The sequence below is a fragment of the Artemia franciscana genome, unplaced genomic scaffold, assembly GCF_032884065.1.
Source record: "Artemia franciscana unplaced genomic scaffold, ASM3288406v1 PGA_scaffold_55, whole genome shotgun sequence".
In the NCBI taxonomy this organism is placed as follows: Eukaryota; Metazoa; Arthropoda; class Branchiopoda; order Anostraca; family Artemiidae; genus Artemia; species Artemia franciscana.
This window is the reverse complement of record NW_027062695.1, coordinates 353,120-374,933: the sequence shown is the minus strand read 5'-3', so window position 1 is coordinate 374,933 and position 21,814 is coordinate 353,120. Positions and strand designations below refer to the sequence as shown.

At 35.9% G+C, this 21,814-nt stretch overlaps 1 protein-coding gene across 1 annotated transcript in view; it reads right to left on the bottom strand.

Moving 5' to 3' along the window:
- LOC136042003 (venom protease-like) overlaps positions 1-21,814 on the bottom strand; it is a 78,176-nt gene that overhangs the window by 52,006 nt on the left and 4,356 nt on the right. The window lies entirely within an intron of this gene.

Genomic DNA, 21,814 nt, shown 5'->3' with positions numbered 1-21,814 from the left:
ACAATGAAAAAAGACGCTGTTCCTCTTTGGGGCTGGTCTCTTTTGACGTTTTAATCAATCATGCTAATTCAGACCAATGTATTAGCTACGCAGCTTTGAGAATCAATAAATCCTCGATTGAAGCTGAAAGATATCTTTCAATGCTGCTTTGTAGCCGTTTGGGATCACAGAACAGCCATTGCCTGTCTGAGTTCTAAACTTCCCTTAATTAACCGCCTTTTCCTTCGAAACATAGAGATTGTCATGGAAAACAAAGAAACAAAGGCTTAAGGTTAGAGAAGAAGTACTAAGCTACACAAAAAAATTTTATTTGATAATTAGGGCCTGAAACCAAGACATTCCCTCTAATAAAATGCCTGCCAGCACGTCTCATTGGTCAGAATCTCAAAAGTTAATACAACAACAAACAAAATGCAAAGACACAAACCTTAAAAGTTGAAATAAACTTTCCAATCTTACATCTTTGGCCGATGTCTAACTGCGGCTACGAATCATCTTGGCCCGGGATCCGCTTCCATTCAATGACTTTCTTCAAATTATTTTCGACGTTGAAGTCTTAATCTGAATGCATAACTTTTGAAACGCACATTTTGTAAAGCGCTTTTAGAATAATTAAAAAGCAGTGAAAGTAATGAAAAGTACACACAAGACAAAGTACCCCGGCTAGTAAATCTTTAGCTAATTTCGGTTCTTTTTCAATGGTCAGTAATTTTTCTCGCTTCTGATTATATTCCTTCTTGTCAGCCCTTATTTGGCTTTTAGGTTTTCTTCATTTTGCATTCTGTATAAACTTCTCGTCACTAAGTTGAAATTGGTTTTGTATATTTTGATCATCATTTTCAATAGTGGTCGACTTAGCTTCCCCTTTCTTTTGTGCTTGGTCCCGTGTCACCGCATTTACTTATAGAGGTTGCTTTTAGTGAAAGAAGGTTTCCGATATTTCCAAAGTCTCTTCTTAGTAATACATCTACTGCAAGAGTTAGTACAACACCTACTTTTAATTCCTTTTTAACCGTATTCCCTTCTTTATTGGCGATTTCTATTGTGACCTGAGCCGTTGGACACTTATGCTTTGCTCCATGTAGCATAGCGCTGTCAACTTATTTTCATAGTTAATGTCGGCTTTCTAAATTAAATCTTTCCGTACATAGCTTTGGTCACTGCAGGCATCAATAGCTATTCGCACCAATTTACCATTAAGTTCACCACATATTTTGTATGATTCTGCAAATGCGCAAGTTTTCTTATTTTTGGGGCTTCTAACCCATGGGGTTCTCTTATACGTTTGATACTTTTTCCCATTCTCTAAGGATTGATCGTTCCCTGCATTGTCCTTTATTCGCGCTATGGTAATCTGAGGCATAATGTCCGCGTTTATTACAGTTAAAACATTTAATATAATACTGTTACTGTTTTTGACCGATTTTCTAACGTCTTTTTTTGGGCAATTGGTGCTATAGTGGCCGACGGAGTTGCAATGGTAGCACGTTAATTTTGTTTGCCTTTGCCATATCTGGAGAATATTATTCATATTTTCTGTGTACAGGTATTTGTTCGTGCCACTACCTCCTAGCGGGAATGCCTCCCTCCTAATTTCAGTGTGCCTATCTGCTAATTCTGTAATTTTTTCAATTCTTTGTGAATTTTTCTCCTTTAAGTACCTTATTACATTTGGATAGGTATTTTCTAAAAAAATTTCCATTAATTTTTTTTTATCATTTCCGTCATCTTGTATTTTATCTTCCCTGGGTCTTCTAACATTCTATAATTTTCTAGATCCCACCATTGTAAATCCTTATCTTTCAATTTGTACCTGTAATCTTTTTTAAGTTTTGTTGTCTCGCTTTCTTTCACTTCTAAACCTTCTTAGAAAATGTTCGGGACGAGTTGAAACTTTTCAAAAATGGCTTGTTTAAATCTTTCAAAATCTCTTGAGTAGTGCATCGGTAATACCTTAAAAGCAGTTTGCGCTTTGTAATTAAGGAAGGGCCGAATCGCTGTCACCCAGTTTTCTCTCGACATCCGTTTAATTCTGCCGTTTTTGTTTTTTTTTTTAAATTCTACTGGTACAAATGTACATCTTTATTTTCTTTCATCAGTTAAAGGTTTATTGCATGCATTAACTCTACTGTAGATGATCTCTGAGGCTCTTGGGAATTTCTCCCTGTGATTATTTCCATTAGTTGTCTTCTATTCTCTCTATCTGCCTCCTCCTTTGTTACCTGGCTATTCTTTCAGCATTTCAATAAGTAATAATAATTTTTGATTTTTTAAAGTTAAGAAAATAAAAGAAATCAAAATCAATTTTTTCTGTAAAGTAAAAATCATGCTCTGGCCTTGAGGAGGCATAGGGGTTTTGAGCCCTACTCATGTTAGTTTCTGCTAGTTTTGAGTTTGACTCGGTTACTTATTGTAATTTCTGTTCGTTTTGGGTTTCATATTCTTTTCAGCATAATTTTCTCCTCTTTCTGCTTTCTTGGTATTCTCTCTTTCTTCTTTCTCTCTTTCTCTTCTATCTTTCTCTCTTTCTTCCTTAAGACCGTGATTAAGTGAACTTGAAAACATCGAGCTTCAAAATTGAAGTAAGGTTAGCCTTATGTCTTTTAATTCTCTAGAGACCGTTGGTTGTCAAAACTTCAAATAGCACCAATTATCAAGTCTTGTGAAAGGTTTTGATAGACAGCTTCCTTTAGTCAGAGGCTTCAGCCGAGAAATATTTGGCTGCGTCTTGCAAAGCTTGGTTACCGACCAAGGGAGAAGAGAAAATGAGCAAAAGAGCACTATCATTCTCAAGTACCAAATGCCCATGTATATGCAACTGTGACGGCATGCATAGAGTGCATTTTAAAATTTATTGTTTTTTTCCTAGGGATAGGCTATTTAAAATACCTCAGTTGATAAATTCGAAACTAAACACCGGACTTAGTTGAAAGCTTTCTTCGAAGATTCTTAGAAAACCAAAGTTTTCTTACAAATTAAATTAAAAAAAATTAACTGAAAATAAGGAGTGACATTAAAACTTAAAACGAACAGAAATTACTTCGTATACGAAAGGGACTGCTTCCTCGTGAACGTCCCGCTCTTTACGCTGAAGTTTTTTACTGTTTTAAAAATTAGAGTTAAGAGAAAGAGTCAGACTTTAGCGTGAAGAGCGGAGCGTTGATGAGGAAGCAGCCCCTTTCATATATGAAGTAATTTCTGTTCGTTTTATGTTTTAATGTCACTCCTTACTTTAAGTTCAAAAACACTTGTTTTTATTTAATATAATTTCTGAACGTTTTTTAATCAATGCATGTTTTGATTTATGCTCTCCGCAGATGAATAATTAAAACGAAATTTGCATATTTTTTTTTGGCTAAATGGCTTTCTCATAGTTTTGATCGAACGATTTTGAGAGAAAAGGAGCGGGGAAGGAGGTCTAGCTGCCCTCTGATTATTTGGTTACCTAAAAAGGCAACTAGAACTTTTATAATTTTTTACAAATTTTTTTATTAGTAAATTATTAGTAAAAATAAATTTTATTAGTTAAAGATATACGTAACTTACAAATTAGCTTAAATAAGGAACTTCTGTATTCTCATATTTTTATTACATATATGAGGGGGTTCACCCCCTCGTCAGTACCTCGCTCTTCACGCTAAAGCTCAAATTTTGTCCCGATTTCTTAAGAATGACCCCCTGAATCACAAAAGCCGTAGAATAAACAGTTGAAATTTCTAAAAATACTTTAGCGTAAAGAGCGAGGTATTAGGAGGAGGGGAGCCCCTCATATGTGTAATAATTTCTGTTCCTTCTAAGTTTTAATGCTGCTCCTTACTTTCAGTTGAAAAAACTTTGTCATATTTATTTTTTCATTGTTTTTTTTTAAATAATGCTAGAAAATCCTGCGCTCCCTTCATGGAAATTTTCTTCCCCCATGACAAGTTCCTCCATGAAAAGTTCCCCCAGCATATCCCTCTCTTCTCAACCCCTGCCCCCAACCAAATGAAAACGCCCCTGAAAACGTCTGTACACTTCCCAATAATCATTACTATATGTAAGCACTGGTCAGTGTTTGTAACTTGTAGCCCCTCCCACGGGGACTGTGGGGGAGTAAGTCGTCCCAAAAGACATAGTTATAAGGATTTTCAACTACGCTGAATAAAATGGCTATCTCAGAATTTTGATCCGGTTACTTTGGGGAAATAATTAGCGTGGGACGGGGGCAAAGGTGCCCTCCGATTTTTTTGGTCACTTAAAAAGGGCACAAAAACTTTTCATTTCCGTTAGACTGAGCCCTTTTGCAACATTCTAGGACCACTGGGTCGATACGATCACCCCTGAAAAAAAAAACAAAAAAAAAACAAATAAACACGCATCTGTAATCTGCCTTCTGACAAAAAATACAAAATTCCACATTTTTGTAGATAGGAGCTTAAAACTTCTACTGTAGAGTTCTATGACTTTTAGGGGTTGTTTCCAACTATTTTCTAAAATAAAGCAAATTTTCTCAGGCTCGTAACTTTTGATGGGTAAGACTAAACTTGATGAAACTTATATATTTAAAATCAGCATTAAAATGCGATTATTTTGATGTAGCTATTGGTATCAAAATTCCATTTTTTTAGAGTTTTGGTTACTATTGAGCCGGGTCGCTCTTTACTACAGTTCGTTACCACGAACTGTTTGATAAAGTTGGAGGACATGCAAGTTGGAGGATAAACAAAGGTATTTTATTTCAAATGACAAAACAATTAAGATGTAAATACAAAGAAGGATAGAATGTAAGGAAAATAAATTTTCCTGTATTGGAATTTCCTGCTCTCGTATTGGAAGCCCCCGTGGAAATCTGGGATCAACAAGTTCTGGGATCAAAGCATCCATGAAGAATCCTTTCAGCTTGGGAAAAATCTTTTCGGTCCAAAAGCCTGGATCGCGTTCTATCTTTTCAATGTAGAAGTCTTTCTGGGTAAAAATCATGAAAAAGCAAGTATCTAGCTGAGCACATTCAAGCTGACATTGTACTTGGTAAAAGTAAGTCGTGGCCTCGTTTGAGGTTGACTAGTCCATTCTTTCCAACTTCCATGCAATAGTCCGCCTTAGCCTCTTTTCGGTTCTTTATCCACTCGCCTATCCCCAAATTTTTCGCAGTTTCGCAGTTGCATACCTCGCTTTGATTCAATTTACCCCATGATTTCGGCTTTGTGTGCACAACTTTACTGAAGGCTCTTGACTATTTCTCATTTCTAGGTTTCTTCATTGCATTGAAATAATTTATGAAAATTTCACACTATTAAAAAGCAGCTGATTAAACCAGCTTGTCATTTTGGTCTCTAGGGGCTATTATCGGCGATCTGAGACGCTTCTTTCTGGCAACCGACTTGTAAAAATTTCAGGTAGCTGAAAATATTCTATGGGACTGTTAGAAAACAGGAAAATAAATCGAAAAATGGTTCCAATCATCTTACAGGTTATTGTCTTCTGCTCATGATAGTACCGATTTTGTTCCAAAAGCAATATCCTTCATAGAGTACAGTTGTGAAAAAGACCTAGACATTTTCTAAGATTTCCAAGCAATTAGAGGAAATAGAGCAAAATCCTTTCAAACATTTTGTAGGATCTTCAAGAAGCTATGGCCTGAGATTAAAAGCGGCATCTTCCGCCAATGAATACTTGAGTACTTTTTAAATATAATCTTTCAATTTAACATGGGATTTTCGAGTTCCATCAGTTCACTTAATCACGGCCTTAATGAAACTTAATATATATTGTATCATATCTACATGACTACTTTTTCGTGACCCCCTGTTGGATCTCGATTCCATACTGATCCTTCTACTCCTACTACTAGGTCTACTTTGGATCCTTTGTCATTATATCCTCTTAATTTGTTTTCTAATTCAGTTCGTTCTCTATCTGTATTTTTTATTACCCGCAACTTTCCTTCATTGTGCTCAGCATCTGAGAGGTGGTTTTGTTTTCCTCGTATTTTCATATAATAATTTTTCTTCGTGTAACACCGCCACTGTTTCTGTTTTACATTCTCTCATATTACCAGGTGTGCTCCTTCTCGATTGTATTCTTTGTACCCCCATATCTATTTCCTTTATCTAGGCATCTCTATCTGGGAATAATTCCTTTTGAATCTGCAGTGTATTCTTTTCTTCCTCTACGGTTCGTACTGGAGATTGTCCTATGCTTGATTTTGTTTTGAAGTTCCCTTTTCGAATGTGTCAGAAATGTCTATTTCACCCCCCGAAAGATATAGGATTCCAGCTGATGGTGAATTCCCAAGGGTGCTTCCAGCAGGGGTCACATATAAATGAGAATCTGTATACGATTTTTTTTGGTTCACTGGGTTAGTTTTTTCGAATCCATGTCTAATTATATTAATCCTTGTTCCTTTTCTGACCTTGTGTGAATCTTCTGTCTATCTGCCGTTATTAAAAAATTCAGCTAATTATCAAAATACTTCTTTGAATGGTCAACTGTACTTCCGGTACTATTTTGTGATAAGTTGTTACGTCTGAATTTGCTGATTATTTTCCCAAGCTAATTAGTCGTGCGATATATTGATTCATAAATTTTCTTATAGTCCAACTAGGCAACGCCCATTAAGATTTTTGTAACCTTTACTTCTATAGCCTTTTACTTCTAAGCTAAATCCACCTGTAGTTGTGTTATATGTTCAATCGTAAAATTTTATTTTATTCTAGTAAGGCAACGCCCATTCAGATTTTCGTAATTTTTATTTGATTCTGTCATTTTCCCGAAATTTTTTATATAATCTCACAATAGTTTACTGCGTAGGCGAAATTAAATCGTCTTTTCGGAAAATACGGATTATTTTACTATCAGTGTTACTGATAGCTTCTTTAGTTACTGCCACCAGATCTACCAGGTATTGGAATGGTAACCACGGCTGCTACCAGATAGTGGCGCGGAAATGGTACTGCAACGCTTATTGGAGGGGAAAGCTTTGCTGGCGCCAAATATTGTAATGGAACGCCTTTCGGTTACCACTACTGTACCGTAAATATAGATTTTTTTTTCGATAAACACGGTTTCTTTTACTATCACTGTTACTGATAGGTCCTTTAGTTACTGCCACCACGAACGATCAAACGGACCAAACTCTAGGCCAAGGTTGCACCCATCCTGGGTCACCAATGATATCTTTTTCGAGGGTAAACGGTCCCCCGTCGATATACCAGTGACGGTATTTCTCGCAAACTCTTTTCCTACCATGCCTGGATTCCTGGAAAAATAATCTCACGCGGCTGTAGAAAACAACTTACTTATATTGTACCAAAAGTCACCTCACAAAAGACACATATTTATCAGCTCTGAAAAAACATCAGACTCCCTAATCGGGGTCTCAATGTAGACTAAAAACAAAGCACCACCTCTGTACAAAAGCAATTTCTATAGGGGGTGGACCTTAGATTGGCCCTGGTCAATCTGCTAAATTTAAGTTCAAATCCCTGGCTTGCTTTGAATAATATTATCTTTCAATGGCCCAGAACAGGAAGACTAAAATAGAACTTATCTTGCAATCTTATTTATTGCAAAACAACTATAGCTTAGAAGGAAGACTTTAACTCATCATTGAAAATTATACTACAGGCAAATCTGTATAGGCAGTTGTATATACGGAAACGGAGACAGGTCATTTATCTAAAAAGAAAAGAAACAGGGGGTGAATTCCCATCAATGTCATTTTGACAAGAAGGATGCAGTTAAAATATTTCGATTTAGTTCAATAGTTTTAGTTGTAAAAGTAGAAGTAACAATAGCATTTGCAGTCACAGTGACAATCTCAGTAGTAGTAGCAGTATTGGCAGTAGTAGCAGCCACCGCAGGTAGTAGCACTAGCACTCAATTACGTTTGCGTTCATAGTCACAAGTTGACATGTTCGAAGTTTGAAGTAGTTGCAGTCGGAGTTGAAAATAGTCACAGTCACAAATAGCTTTAGCTGTTTTTGGATTGTATTTGTATTCGCAATCACACGTAGTTGCAGTCGCAAGTACTTACAGTCAAAGATAATTGGAGTCGCATACAGTGATTGTCGCAAATAATCACTATCACAAGTTGTCCCAGTTACAAATAGTCGCAGTCCCAAGTAGTTACAGTCAGAAGTAGTCATAGTCACAAGTAGTCACAGTCGCAATAGTAAGTAGCCAAAGTCGCAGTCACAGCCAAAAGTATTCGCAATCACTATTATTCATTGTCACAAGTATTTACAGTCGCAAACAGCCAAAATGTCAAGTATTCGCAGTAACAGACACAAGAAGTTACAGCCATAGCCACAAAAAGCCACGATTGCGAGAAATTGCATTGGCCACCGCATATAGTTCCAGCCACGTGTAGTCAGAGTCCCGGTCACTGAAAGTTGTAGTCAAAGTCACAAGTAGTCACACTTGACAGTAGTAACAGGTAGTCACAGTTGTACTAGCAAACAGTTTCAGTAGCATTGACACCAATAGGAGCAATAGTGGTCCTGTGAGTTTCAAGTCAATACCCTCAGTCACTCCTAGGATATTACAGATACGCCTGTTTGATAACCCGGATTTTCATAGTGTCTTTTGATATAATCTAACATCCCACTCAAAAATTCCGTTCTTTTGGTATAATCTAACATCCCACGAAAAAATTCCGTGAAATACCCTTGGCATTTTCTGACACACCCAGGATTAAACATTTCTCTTTTTTCCCAATGGCAAATAATGTGTGTAAAGAATGGGCAAATTGAACAATATAAATTCTTTGCTTCTGGGCTCTGGGGGCACGACAAACCCAGGCACATTTTCATTACACTTTTTGACTATTTTGAACCAAGTGGTTATTTCAGGATTTAAATAAGAATTGATTGGGAAGGCTTCTAAAAAGGAGAAGCGGGGCCCTTTACCGTTCAAGTACTGTTCAACATGTCCTGAAATTTTCAGTTTAAAACCCTTAGCCGTTTCTAATATATCATTGATGCGCCTTTTTAGCGAACAGCATGTATAGTGGTTTTGATTTTGAAAATACTCCCCTGAACATTACCTGAAAGTACTCACAAGTAGAAGTAGTCAAAGTTATAAGTAATTGCATCACAGTCACAAGTTATCACAGTCACAAGTAGTCAAAATCGTGTTTGCAACAGAATGATGAACTACATCTCCGTTGCATGGGCAACGTGAGGTGTTGCGGCAAACTTTTGTTTGGCTTCCCGAACAAGGTGTAGCGAGAGCAGCACTTTGATTTTGTTTCCTCGTTTTGATTAAACTCTGAAGTTCCTAATCTGTAAGGATCTTAAAATAAATAAGTCCCCTACATGTCTTACCACTGGAACAAAATTGGTCTTACCGTCGAATACACCAGAACCAAATAATGGGTACACCAACTAGCAAAAGTTGCGAACCCCTTACTGCCTAAAATGATTATGAGCTAACAGCCAACTGTTGCTTAAAAGTCCCATATATGCCTCACAATTGGCCTATTTTTGATTTCAGTGTGTACCTTACTACTGAAGTTGTCAACCCCTTTAAACTTTCAAACTGGTACATATCATGAAGGAATTTTTCTACCAAAAAATGGATGACATATACTTTGATCAGCTCATCAAGAGCTATCGATTACCTTCGTAAAAAAATCTATCTGTCTTAGTTCAAAAGTTGATTTTTTTTGCCGTAGGCCAAGTTCCTAACGTCGTCACTTAGAAAACTTTTAAAGTTTAAGAGGCACATCTGATACCATTTCTCTACTGCAATCCCAATTGCGAAAAACCAAATGGTAAACTCAGCTGAAATCACAAACAAAAATGGGTAGAAACAATAGATGGCAGCACTTTCGGTGGGAAAATGCCATTTTTTTGTTTCTGTAAATTTTTCTATTTATCACTCAATGAAGATATATTGGCTGTGGGGCCGGGTTACTGCCGCATACTGGTGCCTGCCTGCTTGCCTGCTAGAACAGTTTCCACTCGAAAGCAGAAACATGGTTTGATGAAACAAAAGCTTGACTGTATAACTTCAGATAGTTCCCTCTGACATAGGCTATTAAACTCCACTTCACTTTACACACTATAGGCTCTGGCTCAAGGACAAGCATCCTTTTTGACCCCAGGCAAGAGTTCTATGAAGCTTTCCAAAATGCAAAGTCATATTCATCAATCCGGCCTAATGTCCACACTTTTCGTAAGAACCTCAGAAGTTAGACCCTTACCACTTTCTAGGAACAAGCTGAAATCGGGGTGCTAGGAACAAAAAAAAAAAAAAAAAAAAAAAAAAAAAAAAAAAAAAAATAACAGGACAAAACGAAAGTGTTGCTCTCGCAACATGATTCTGTTTATCTACAAAGGGCAAATTGTACAATTTACAGCCCTTTCCCTTGGCAAGGGTCATTAGACCTTTGGACTATTTTACATAAAACATTTTTTTTCAAATCTTGATCGGTGTTGGGGAGGGGGCATAAAAACAGGGCAAGTAGGGGTGGGTTGGCTGCCCTTCGACCACTATTGAGCAGCCATGAATACGTATATGGTGTGTTCTGAATTTGTTCAGTATCCCTCTCAAGATTCCTCAAAAGAAGTTGCAAGTAAAAGTATTCACAGTCAAAAGTTATTGCAGTCACAGTCACATATAGTCTGAGTCACAAGAAGTCACAGTCACAGATAGTCGTAGTCGAAGTCGCAAGTAGTCACAGTTGCAAGTAGTCGTCATAGCAAGTAAACTTAGTTTTGCAGTTAAAGTATTCTCAGTGGTAAACCTTCAGCCAATGAAGGAAAAGTAAAGATATACAGTTGTATGTTGTATATCTTTAATTTAAAAAAAAATGTCGAATTAAATGGTTGGGCAGTAGCACACTGGGTAGCTAAAATTCAACCCTACCTAAATCACGAAGTACCACCTGCTTTTTCCTTGTCGACTTATAACGCAAGGGGCTAAAAAATAAAATAAAAGAAGCTATTTTTTTGTGATTTGAGTTATTCCCAGAACACTTCCGTCAAAAATTCAGAAATAAAACACAGAGAAATTCAAATACCCGGAAAAGGTTCCAATACAATTTAACGGATCTAGATCGGAAATGGTTACAAATATGCAAACATACCACGATGGAAGATGTTGAAGAACTAAAAGAGAAAAATTGCAACTTTCAAAAAAAAGAACAGTTCATTGAAAATACAATCAGTGGTTTGAGAATATACGTAAACAAAAAAACAACCAGAGACAATGGAAGAGATCGGATGTTTAGCAAACCATTATACTTAGATTAAAAAGATCTCGATAAGGGAAATGGCAGGAATGTTTACCGTTACACAGAAGAAATGAGCACATGTGAAACTGGAGTCTTATACAAAAAAAAAATTATGTGGTACTTCAGTTTCCATTCAATGATAATTCATTTGTTTCCTTGACAAAAGTAAAAAAAACTAAAAGAGAGAAGAAGATGCGAAAGAATTTATAATATAAAAAATTAAATTGAGTCTAAGACAGCAGACATCAGAGTCCAATTTTCAACTTTAAAATCAGAGTTCTACATCAGAGTCCAACTTTTTTTTTACAAAAAAGTAAAAGTGAGACGAAGAATGTGAACAAGAGACATAATTTGAAAATTCAGTTTGGCAGACAGTAAAATTTCAGGCAGACAATCGCAGCCAGTAAAATTTCAGGCAAACTGAGTTTGTTAACTCAAAACAGCGAGAGGGGAAAAATAATTAAGGGTAAGGAGGAGTTCTCCCTCCTTATAGCTGGAAACAATCTTAATTGGGAGGTTAAATTGGAAGAACTGCAATGGCTTTTGAAAATATTTGTTGCATCTGGTATGTAGGTGGTTTGGAAAAACCTGGACAGGAGTTCGAGGCTTGTCTTGTAAGTTTTCTGAGGCAGTTGGCCCCAATTTATGGGGGGAAGCCGTTCCTGTGATTTGTAGCAACGCCAATTAGTAAATGGAATCGCATATTGTCATGAAGTTCAACATCCCTCTCAAAGTTCTTTGTATGTTTCAGCTTGATCCCCTTCCTGTGCTGCTCTTGAAATATATACCGTTTTGACAACCTTTATGCATATAGTGTCTTTTGATTTTTTTTTTAACATCCTCCGGTAGTCAGTCGCTTCGGTAGGTTAGAGATGGTAATCAGTTCTCACAATCGACAACTATATGGCTAGTTCTGATTAACTTACCGAGTTCTACTCTTTCCAAAGTCTTATACCTGAATGATTCTCTCTCTAATTGCCTATCTTTACTTATTCTCTCTGAAAATTCTTACTTTAACTCTAGATCCAGTTTTCACCTTCATCTGGTATTTGAACTTTTTATTCATTCGACTATTCAATGGGGGACCCAGAAAAGACCTATTGATTTTCCTTCGATTTTTAGCAGATACCCCTGTACAATACTTATTTCTGCGATGTTTTGCTCTTTTACCACAAGCAATTTTAAACAACGGAAGGGGGCAAGTTTTGTCTTGTTCAGTATGGATGTGTTTTTACCGTTGAAGGCTAAGAGGCTAGTTTGGTCAATCTTTCCTTAAACCTTGTATTTTCCCATGTTACTTAGAATGGGGCTCAGGCAAACGAGCAATATACTACAGCTCCATTCTTCTTTTCTCTCAAGCGTAAACTGGAAGAGACGGGCAAATTTATAATTTAAACGGTCTAAAGTTTTTTATAAGTGATAACTCAGAACCCACTAGATTTTGTTCCTTTTTAGTTTTTTCATTTTGCTGGGGATTGTTCGATATTTGAATTTCTTCTCAAGGAATCCCCAAGCCCGACGATTTTGTCAGAAAATCAGCACTATTATTTTTGACTAATCTCGTATACTTCCTTGTTCAAAATCTTTAGCCTGATTGTGATAGCTACGCACCTAATGACTCGAATTGTTCTACAGACACGTTGGATGGAAGTGGATCCCGGGCCAAGATTTTCTGCCATTTTAGGGCGTCAAACTGCGACTTTATCCCACAGAGGACGAATTTGCAATCAATTTAAAATTCTGAGAAGCTAATTGATTTAAAAGTATCAATAACTATATGTTAGGCTTTCCAGTTGCAAAAGAAGTAATGCCACACGGTGGCAGTACTGGATTCAACCAAGTTGATTCATTTTATTTGTAATGAAATTAGGCTATGTTTTGTGATTGTAATTGCGTATCAGCTATAATGAAAAAGGGGGTGAGTAATTGTTTGGGTAAAGGGTAGGGCAGATTCCTAAGAAGAACATTTTAATGGAAAAACTGCTTACTCTTCATGAGGTCTAAGTTAAATGTTGAAAGAGATAGGGCGGGGGTAGGAATGAATTAAATTGTTTCTCTATACAGCTAAAATTTTACATTCCCATACCTACTAGCACACAGGTGGAAAAACCAAGGCAGGTCATCATCAGCTCTGCCAGGAAACTTCTTTGGGGTGGTAAATACCGCTGTTAACTTAGTTTCCAGCAATTTTTGAAAGGTGTTATTTTCTTTTTCTGTTTGTATGAAGTACTTTAATGTATTTAAAGAAGTGTATGTAAAGTATTAATCGATAAGAAAACCCTCTTGTAGAGGTTGTGATAGCTTCAGTTATGTAGAAGTTCAAAAGTCTCAAAGAATTTCCACCCATACTAACAATAATACTCCTTTTCATCCAACCAAAATTCTTTAGTAGCAATATTTACACGGAATTTTTACCAAAATTACTATTCAACACCAATTTCATCCAAAATTGATATTGCAAATTAAAACGTAAGACGGTTCTAATCAACGTACAATTACTGAAATACACATCTTGGAAGCAATTAATCAGGGATTTAATGGAACGGTACCTCAAATTATATCTTGGTTAGGCTTTGGTATGAACTGGAAAACAAACAGAAACTAAATAAAAAAAGAGCTCTTCAAATGAAAGCAAGGAACGGATTTGAAACATATTTGAAAAGATTTTTCTTATAAGAAGGGGGCTTTCTCTTCCTAGCTCCTAACTCTTTACTGTGAAGTTTGGCTTTTATTTTTTAGAAAATTCGCAATTGAAAAAATAAGATTTTTCAAATCACTAAAAAACTTTTGTTTAATGAGCAAGGTATTGAGAAGGGGGCAGTCCCCCTTATATACATATTAATTTATATTTATTTTAAGTTCTAAACATGTTCGTTGCTTTATTTGAAAAACCTTTTCTATTTGTTTAATTGCATATAATGAAACTGTAAAGTTTTATGAATACAGTACTTCTGGTAACGCAGAAAAAAGATCAAAATTTCAATGATCTTTGTTTGGATTTTGATGGGTAATCAATCAGTTCGTGGGTAATGAGCTGTAAGGAGCAACCCGACTCAATAGCAACCGAAACTTTAAAAAAGAATTTTGATACCAATAGATATATCAAATAATTGGCTTAATATGCTTATTCCAAATATAAAAGTTTCATTAAGTTTTGTCTTAAACATCGAAAGCCCCTCAATGTTATAGAATTTTAATGAAAATCACACCATCGGACTCAGCGTATTAAAAACCCTACTGTAGAGGTTTCAAGCTCATATCTCCAAAAATGTGAATTTTGTAATTTTTGCCAAAAGAAAGATCATGGATGCGTTTTTATTTGTTTCTTTGTTTTGTTGTTGTTTTTTTCTCAGGGGTGATCGTATTGAGCCAGTGGGCCAAAAATGTCGAGAGGACTTATTCTAACGGAAATGAAAAGTACTAGTGCCCTTTTCAAGTGACAGAAAAAATTGGAGGACAACTAGGCCACCTCCCACACCACTTTTTTCCCAAAATCGTCCGATAAAAATTTTGAAAAATGTTTTTTCTTCAGCATAGTCGAAAAGCCTGGTAAACATGTCTTTGGAGATAAATGAACCCCTACAGTCCCTGGAGAAAGGTTTTTAAGTTATTAATTTTACCCATTGTTTTATTTGTTATCGGGAAGTATGTTTTGGGTGGGGAGGGGAGGGGAAATTTTCTGCTGGGAGTATTTTGCACGATGAGAGTTTTCTATAGAGAGGGAAATTTTAAGGTGGCGAACTTTTCAAGGGTAGATTTAAACTGGGTGAGTTTGCCAGAATTCCTATACGAAATTTCTTTCTGTGTCTTGCTTTCTCTTTATTTATTCAAATTTAGGCGTGGAGATGGTAAGGGTAATTGTCTGGGGTAAATTTTCACCTGGACTGCATTGCTCAAAGTATATTTCCATGGGGAGGGGTCTTTTTCCGTGGAGGTGGAGCCAGGTATCCTGGTGTTGTTTAAAAAAAGATCAGAAATTAAATCTAAAAAACAAGTTTTTTAACTGTAAGGAGCAACGTTAAACTTAAAGCGAACAAAGTTATACGTATACGAGGCGGATCGCCCCCTCCTCCATACATCGCTCTTTATGCTAAGGTTTAAATTTTGTCCCAATTCTGTATAAATAACTCTTAAAACACAAGGGTCGTTCAACTAGAACAATAAGAACTTTTTTTAAAGGGGCAAAAAGCTGTAGCGTGAAGAGTGAAGTGCTGAGGAGGGGGGCAGCCACTTTGATCTACATAATAATTTTAGTTTGTTTTAAGTTTTAATGTTGGTCCTTACTTTCAGTTGAAAAAAAAACTTGTTTTTTTACTTAATGAAGCTTAGAGACAAACATTTTTCTATTGGCAATGGAAATAGTATGTCAATTAAAGCAGAAGTACATAAAAATGGAAAAAAAGTAATTAAGACAAAAAATACACCTATTTTTTTGATATACCTGTTGGTATCAAAATTCCGGTTTTTAAAGTTTCGGTTACTATTGAGTCGGGTCGCTCCTTACAGCTCGTTACCCACGAACTGATTGATTATCCATCAAAATCCAAACAGAGATCATTGAAATATTGATCTTTTTTTCTGCGTTACCAGAAGTACTGTATTCATAACACTTTATAGTTTCATGATATGTAATTAAACAAATAGAGAAGGTTTTTCAAATAAAGCAAAGAACAAGTTTAGAACTTAAAACAAATATAAATTACTCTGTATATAAGGGGGACTGTTCCCTTCTCAACACCTTGCTCATTAAACAAAAGTTTTTTAGTGCTTTGAAAAATCTTATCTTTACAATTGCAAATTTTCTTAAAAAATAAAAGCCAAACTTCACAGTAAAGAGTTAGGAGCTAAGGAGGAGAAAGCCCCCTTTTTATAAGAAAAATCTGTTCAAATATCTTTCGAATCTTTTCCTTGCTTTCATTTGAAGAGCCTAACCAAGATATAATTCGAGGTACCGTTAAATTAAATCCCTGATCAATTGCTTCTAAAATGTGTCAATCAGTAATTCTACGTTGATTAGAACCGTCTTACGTTTAAATTTGCATTATCAATTTTGGATACAATTTGGTGTTAAATAGTAATTTTGGTAAAAATTTCGTGTCAATATTGCTAGTATAGAATTTCGGTTGGATGAAAAGGAGTATTATTGTTAATATGGATGGAAATTTAGTGAGACTTCTTATCTTCTTCACAACTGAGGCCATCACAACTTCTACAAGAGGATTTTCTTATCGATTCCTCTAACCTAATCTGAATGGTCATTTAAAAAAAGAGCTTTAAATTTACGTTTGAATGAGCTCTATCCCAATTATCTTGGACCTTTGGTTTGATACAATCAACAAGATCGCTTACTTTTTGGGGATGTTTCCCTTTTTTTTCAAAAATCAGGCAAATTTTCTTAGATTTTTAGTTTTGGGTGGGTAACCATAAACTGAAAGAATTTACATTATTAGAATCAGCAATAAAAATTGTCATGAGACTTCCTTTTTTAGTTTTGGCCAATATTTGTCCAAGTTACTTTTTACTTCCAGTCTTTTTTACCACAAACTATTTGATAAGATTCTTTGTGACGATTTTTTTTTTATCTATTCATTTTATTTAGTTGAATAGGAAAATAACAACAAAGAGGGTTAATTTGACAGCTGGGTAGTAAATTAAATTTTGTTCTTCCTTCATTATTCTATTTTTTTAATGTCTGAATATACAAGGGATTCAAGTTCCAGGGGAATTATCCTTTTTTGAAAGAGGTACATTTTGCATGGCTGTTATAAAATCAAAACGTGGTTTATATGCAGGCAGGATGATTTTTGAGCATCTCTACTCCTTCTGTAAACTATTCTAAGGCGTAGAAAATTGCATAGAGATAAGTCTAAATCTGTTATTTGAAGTAATAAATCTTTCTGTAATTTTAGTTTGATTTTCTTTTAAGATTAAATACATAATAATTAAATATATTTTTGATGAAACAAATTAATCCCTTTACCAGGAATCCTTTTTATTTAAAATTTACTCTATTTTGTTTCATTTTGAAGCAATTTAATTGCTCTTTTTATTTGAGAGTTTTTTCCTAAAAGTATTTAAAAATAAACTTATTCCTACCAAAAATTTTTCTAAAATATACTCCCTATCATCCAACCATCATTGATATTTTGGCGTTTGGCCCCCCTAGAAAATTTTCTACGTGCACCCTTGCTTGGAGGGTCTTCAATTCCATCCCATGTCTTCTTAGCTTCTCTCCCTCCAAAAAATAGAGTTCCTTTGATACTAGAAAAATAATAGAAAAATAGAGTTCCTTTAATATACATATTGACATAAAAAAGTTTTTTTTTTTTAGAGTTTCGGTTACTATTGAGCTGCATCACTCCTTACTTACATTTCGTTACTATGAACTGTTTGAAATGATCGTTTATTTTAATTCATGTTATTTTTGGTTTCATATATTACTTAATAGCAATTTGTGTTCAATATGAGTTTAAATTACCAAAGAAATTTCTTTCTGCTGGTTATAAGAGTAACATGGCACTTTACTTTTCTTCTAAAAACTTATTTCTGGAGATTTTTCAAAATTAATATAATTCAAAACAGGAAAAATAATAAAAACTTAATGAAAAATGCAGAAAAAAGATATGGAATATAATTCATAAATAGCGTAGCTATTACCGTCAAGTTCATGTAATTTTGAAGAATTTGCAAGGAAGGGTTGGAAAAGGGATACATAAAACCAAAACCGGCTCACTGTTATCTAACATAAAGATTCAATCACGGAAAGAACCGAAAAAGCCGAGATAGGGTTGATTGAACGTTGGCAATGGAAAATCTATATACAATTCCGTAGCATCTGTGCAACGTCACATTATTTGCAGGAACTTTCTTAGACTTGGTTCGTCCGTAGCCTAGTGGCTTATAGCACAGCACTTGTTGAAGTCCACGTAAGATGATCCTGAGCGAGAGAAACCTAGCTCATTGGATATAAACGTAGAACTCTCGACTCGCCTTCTAGGGACTAACAAATTGTAGAACATTATCTACATCTCTTCTGAAAACCCAAAGGAGCCCAGCACCAAACGTCGTATGGAAGTAGTTTTTGTCTCAACCAAGTCATGTGACTCTAGTATAATCATCTTCTTAGCCTGGTGTCACTCGTTAGTTGTGGCTGCATAGTGAGAGACCTAATCTGGGTGTTAGGTTCCCTATTAGTCTAGCTAATTGCAAGTATTCTCTGTAGGTAATGTTTTATTGGTAATGTAGGTAATGTTAAATCCTAGCGACCTTTCTCTACCCCTTTAGATAGACTCCAGGATTCACATTTATATGCCATTATGGAGATATCATCGCTATTGAACTCTCGCAGCTCCAGCTTAAGAGAATGCTTGCTACAGCACCGAAACAGTATTAATCGAGAAAACAACGTACCCACATATGCAATTGGATGCATGATCTCTTTTCTCACGACTGCCTTCTTGAGTTAGTGTACTACCCAGCTACTTGGATCCTCAACTTCTTCAGTTTCTTTTTTCACAAGCTTCAGACTTGCTCTAGCGATGTGACAAAACCATTTGAAACCAGCTTGGTCTTCCTCGTATTGATTTGCAGACCTGTTGGAAAGGCTGTTGAATATACCTTCTTTGAAATGATCATTGAAATGATTTTTCTTATTTTTCCAAATTAACAACCCCAAGCTCCACCAAAGAGAACGGATCCGTACAAATTATGTCAATCTCGTATCTATAACTTGTGCTTATTCTTCCCATCAAAGTTCATCCCGATTTCTCCAATCTAAGCGTTTTCCAAGATTTCCGATTTCCAAGATTTCTGTTTCCCCCCTACAACCCTCTACATCCCCGGATCCGATTCGAATTGAAAATAGAGCATCTGAGACATAAGATTCTTCTATTTATCAAGTTTCCTTGAGGTCCGATCACCCATTCGTAAGATACCTCGATTTCACGTTTTCCAAGAATTCCAGCTTCCCCCTCCAACTCCTTTCAATGTCACCGGATCTGGTCGGGATTTAAAATGATAGTTTTAAAACATAAGATCCTTCTACATATAAATTTCATTAAGATCTGATCACCCGTTCTTAAGTTACAAATTCCTCATTTTTTCTAATTTTTCCGAATTACTCCTCCCCCAACTCCACCAAAGAGAGTGGATCTGATCCGGTTACGTCAGTCACCTATCTTAGGCTTGTGCTTATTCTTTCCACCAAGTTTCATCCTGATCTCTCCGCTTTAAGCGTTTTCCAAGACTCTCGGCCCCCTCCTTCCGTGAGTTAAAAATACTTCATTTTTTCTATTTTTTCCGAATTAACTGGACCCCCGCTTCCCTCCCAGATGGTCAAATCGGGAAAAAGACTATTTCTAATTTAATCTGGTTTGGTCCCTGATACGCTTGCCAAGTTTCATCGTCCTAGCTGGCCTGGCAGTGCCTGAAGTAGCAAAACCAGGACAGACAGACAGACCGACAGAATTTGTGATTGCTATATGTCGCTTGGTTACTACCAAGTGCCATAAAAACTAAAATAAACTAAAAAAAAAATAAAACCACCACCAATATTAATAAAATACAATTTTATCCACAGGATAAAAGCTGATCCATATAGGATCAGCTGCAACATCAGTATCAGTATCCGCGTCGTTTTAGTTTTTCACCTTTTCTCTCTACTGGCCACAGTCTAGTTTGTTGTTTTTCATTTAATTTTTTCTCTCTTTGTTGTTTTTTGTCATGGCTGGTCAGTTTAGCTTAAGATCTTTTATTGATCAACAAGAGCCATGCCGTCGGCAAAATTGTAGTCGTAAATATGTATTTGAGAGGTTTAATTTTACACCACCACAGAAGTTACAAAATCTCAAGACGAAGTCTATGATAATGGTAAAAAAAATTGAGGATAAGAGGTATCTTTTCCTTATACCGGACTCAACAGCAGACCACTTTGTCTGTTCATGTTCAGTATGTAATATAATTTACAACCCTTCTTACAGTGCTTTCATCAACTTTATTATTTGTCCGTGTACATTTTTAAGAAGTATTTTCAGATTTTCCAACTGAGATTATCTTGTTTCAAAGTGCACGAATTTATATTAAATCTTCTTGCAATTAAATAAAAAAAACAAGTTTTTTCAACTGAAAGTAAGGAGTGACATCAAAACTTAAAACGCACAGAAATTACTTCGTATATGAAAGAGGCTGCTTCCTCATCAACGCCCCGCTCTTTACGCTAAAGTTTGACTCTTTCTCTCAATTCTTCTTTTTAAAACAGTAAAAAACTTTAGCGTAAAGAGCGGGGCGTTGATGAGGAAGCAGCCTCTTTCATATACGAAGTAATTTCTGTGCGTTTTAAGTTTTGATGTCACTCCTTACTTTCAGTTGAAAAAAACTTGTTTTTTTATATTTAATTTCTGAACGTTTTTGAATCAATGCATGTTTTGATTTTGGCTCTCCGCAGAGGAATAATCCAAACGAAATTTGCATTTTTTTTTTTTGGCTCAATGGCTTTCTCATAATTTTGATCGAATGATTTTGAGAAAAAAAGAGCGGGGGACGAAGCCTAGTTGCCCCCCGATTTTTTGGTTAATTAAAAAGGCAACTAGAACTTTAAATTTTTTACGAATCTTTTTATTGGTAAAAGATTTACGTAACTTATAAATTAGCTTACGTAAAGAACTTTTGTATTCTCATGTTTTTATTACATATATGAGGGGATTCGCCCCATCGTCAGTACCTCGCTCTTTACACTAAAGCTTAAATTTTATCCCAATTCATTAAGAATGACCCCCTGAATCACAAAAGCCGTAGAATAAGTAGTTGAAATTACCGAAAATACTTTAGCGTAAAGAGCCAGGTATTAGAAGGAGGTGAGCCCCTCATATGGGTAATAATTTCTGTTTGTTTTAAGTTTTATTGCTGTTCCTTACTTCCAGCTGAAAAAGCTTTTTCACTTTTATTTTTTAATTGTTTTTTTTTTTAAATAATGCTAGTAAATCCTGCTCTCCCTTCATGGAAATTTTCTTCTCCCATTACAAATTCTCGAAGGAAAGTTCCCCCAGCATATCCCCCTCTTCTCAACCCCTCCCCCAAACCAAAAAAATCCTCCTGAAAACGCCTGTATACTTCCCAATAACCATTACTATATGTAAGCACAGGTCAAAGTTTGTAACTTGTTGCCCCTCCCACGGGGACTGTGGGCGAATAAGTCGTCCCCAAAGACATAGTTATAAGGTTTTTTGACTACGCTGAATAAAATGGCTATCTCAGAATTTTGATCCGTTGACTTTGGGAAAACAATTAGCGTGGGAGGGGGCCTAGGTGCCCCCCAATTTTTTTGGTCACTAAAAAAGGGCACTAGAACTTTTCATTTCCGTTAGAATGAGCCCTCTTGCAACATTCTAGGACAACTGGGTCGATACGATCACCCCTGGGGACAAAAAAAAACAAAACAAAAAAACAAATAAACACGCATCCGTGATCTGCCTTCTGGCAAAAAATGCAAAATTCCACATTTTTGTAGATAGGAGCTCGAAACTTCTACAGTAGGGTTCTCTGATACGCTGAATCTGATGGTGTGATTTTCGTTAAGATTCTATGACATTTAGGGGGTGT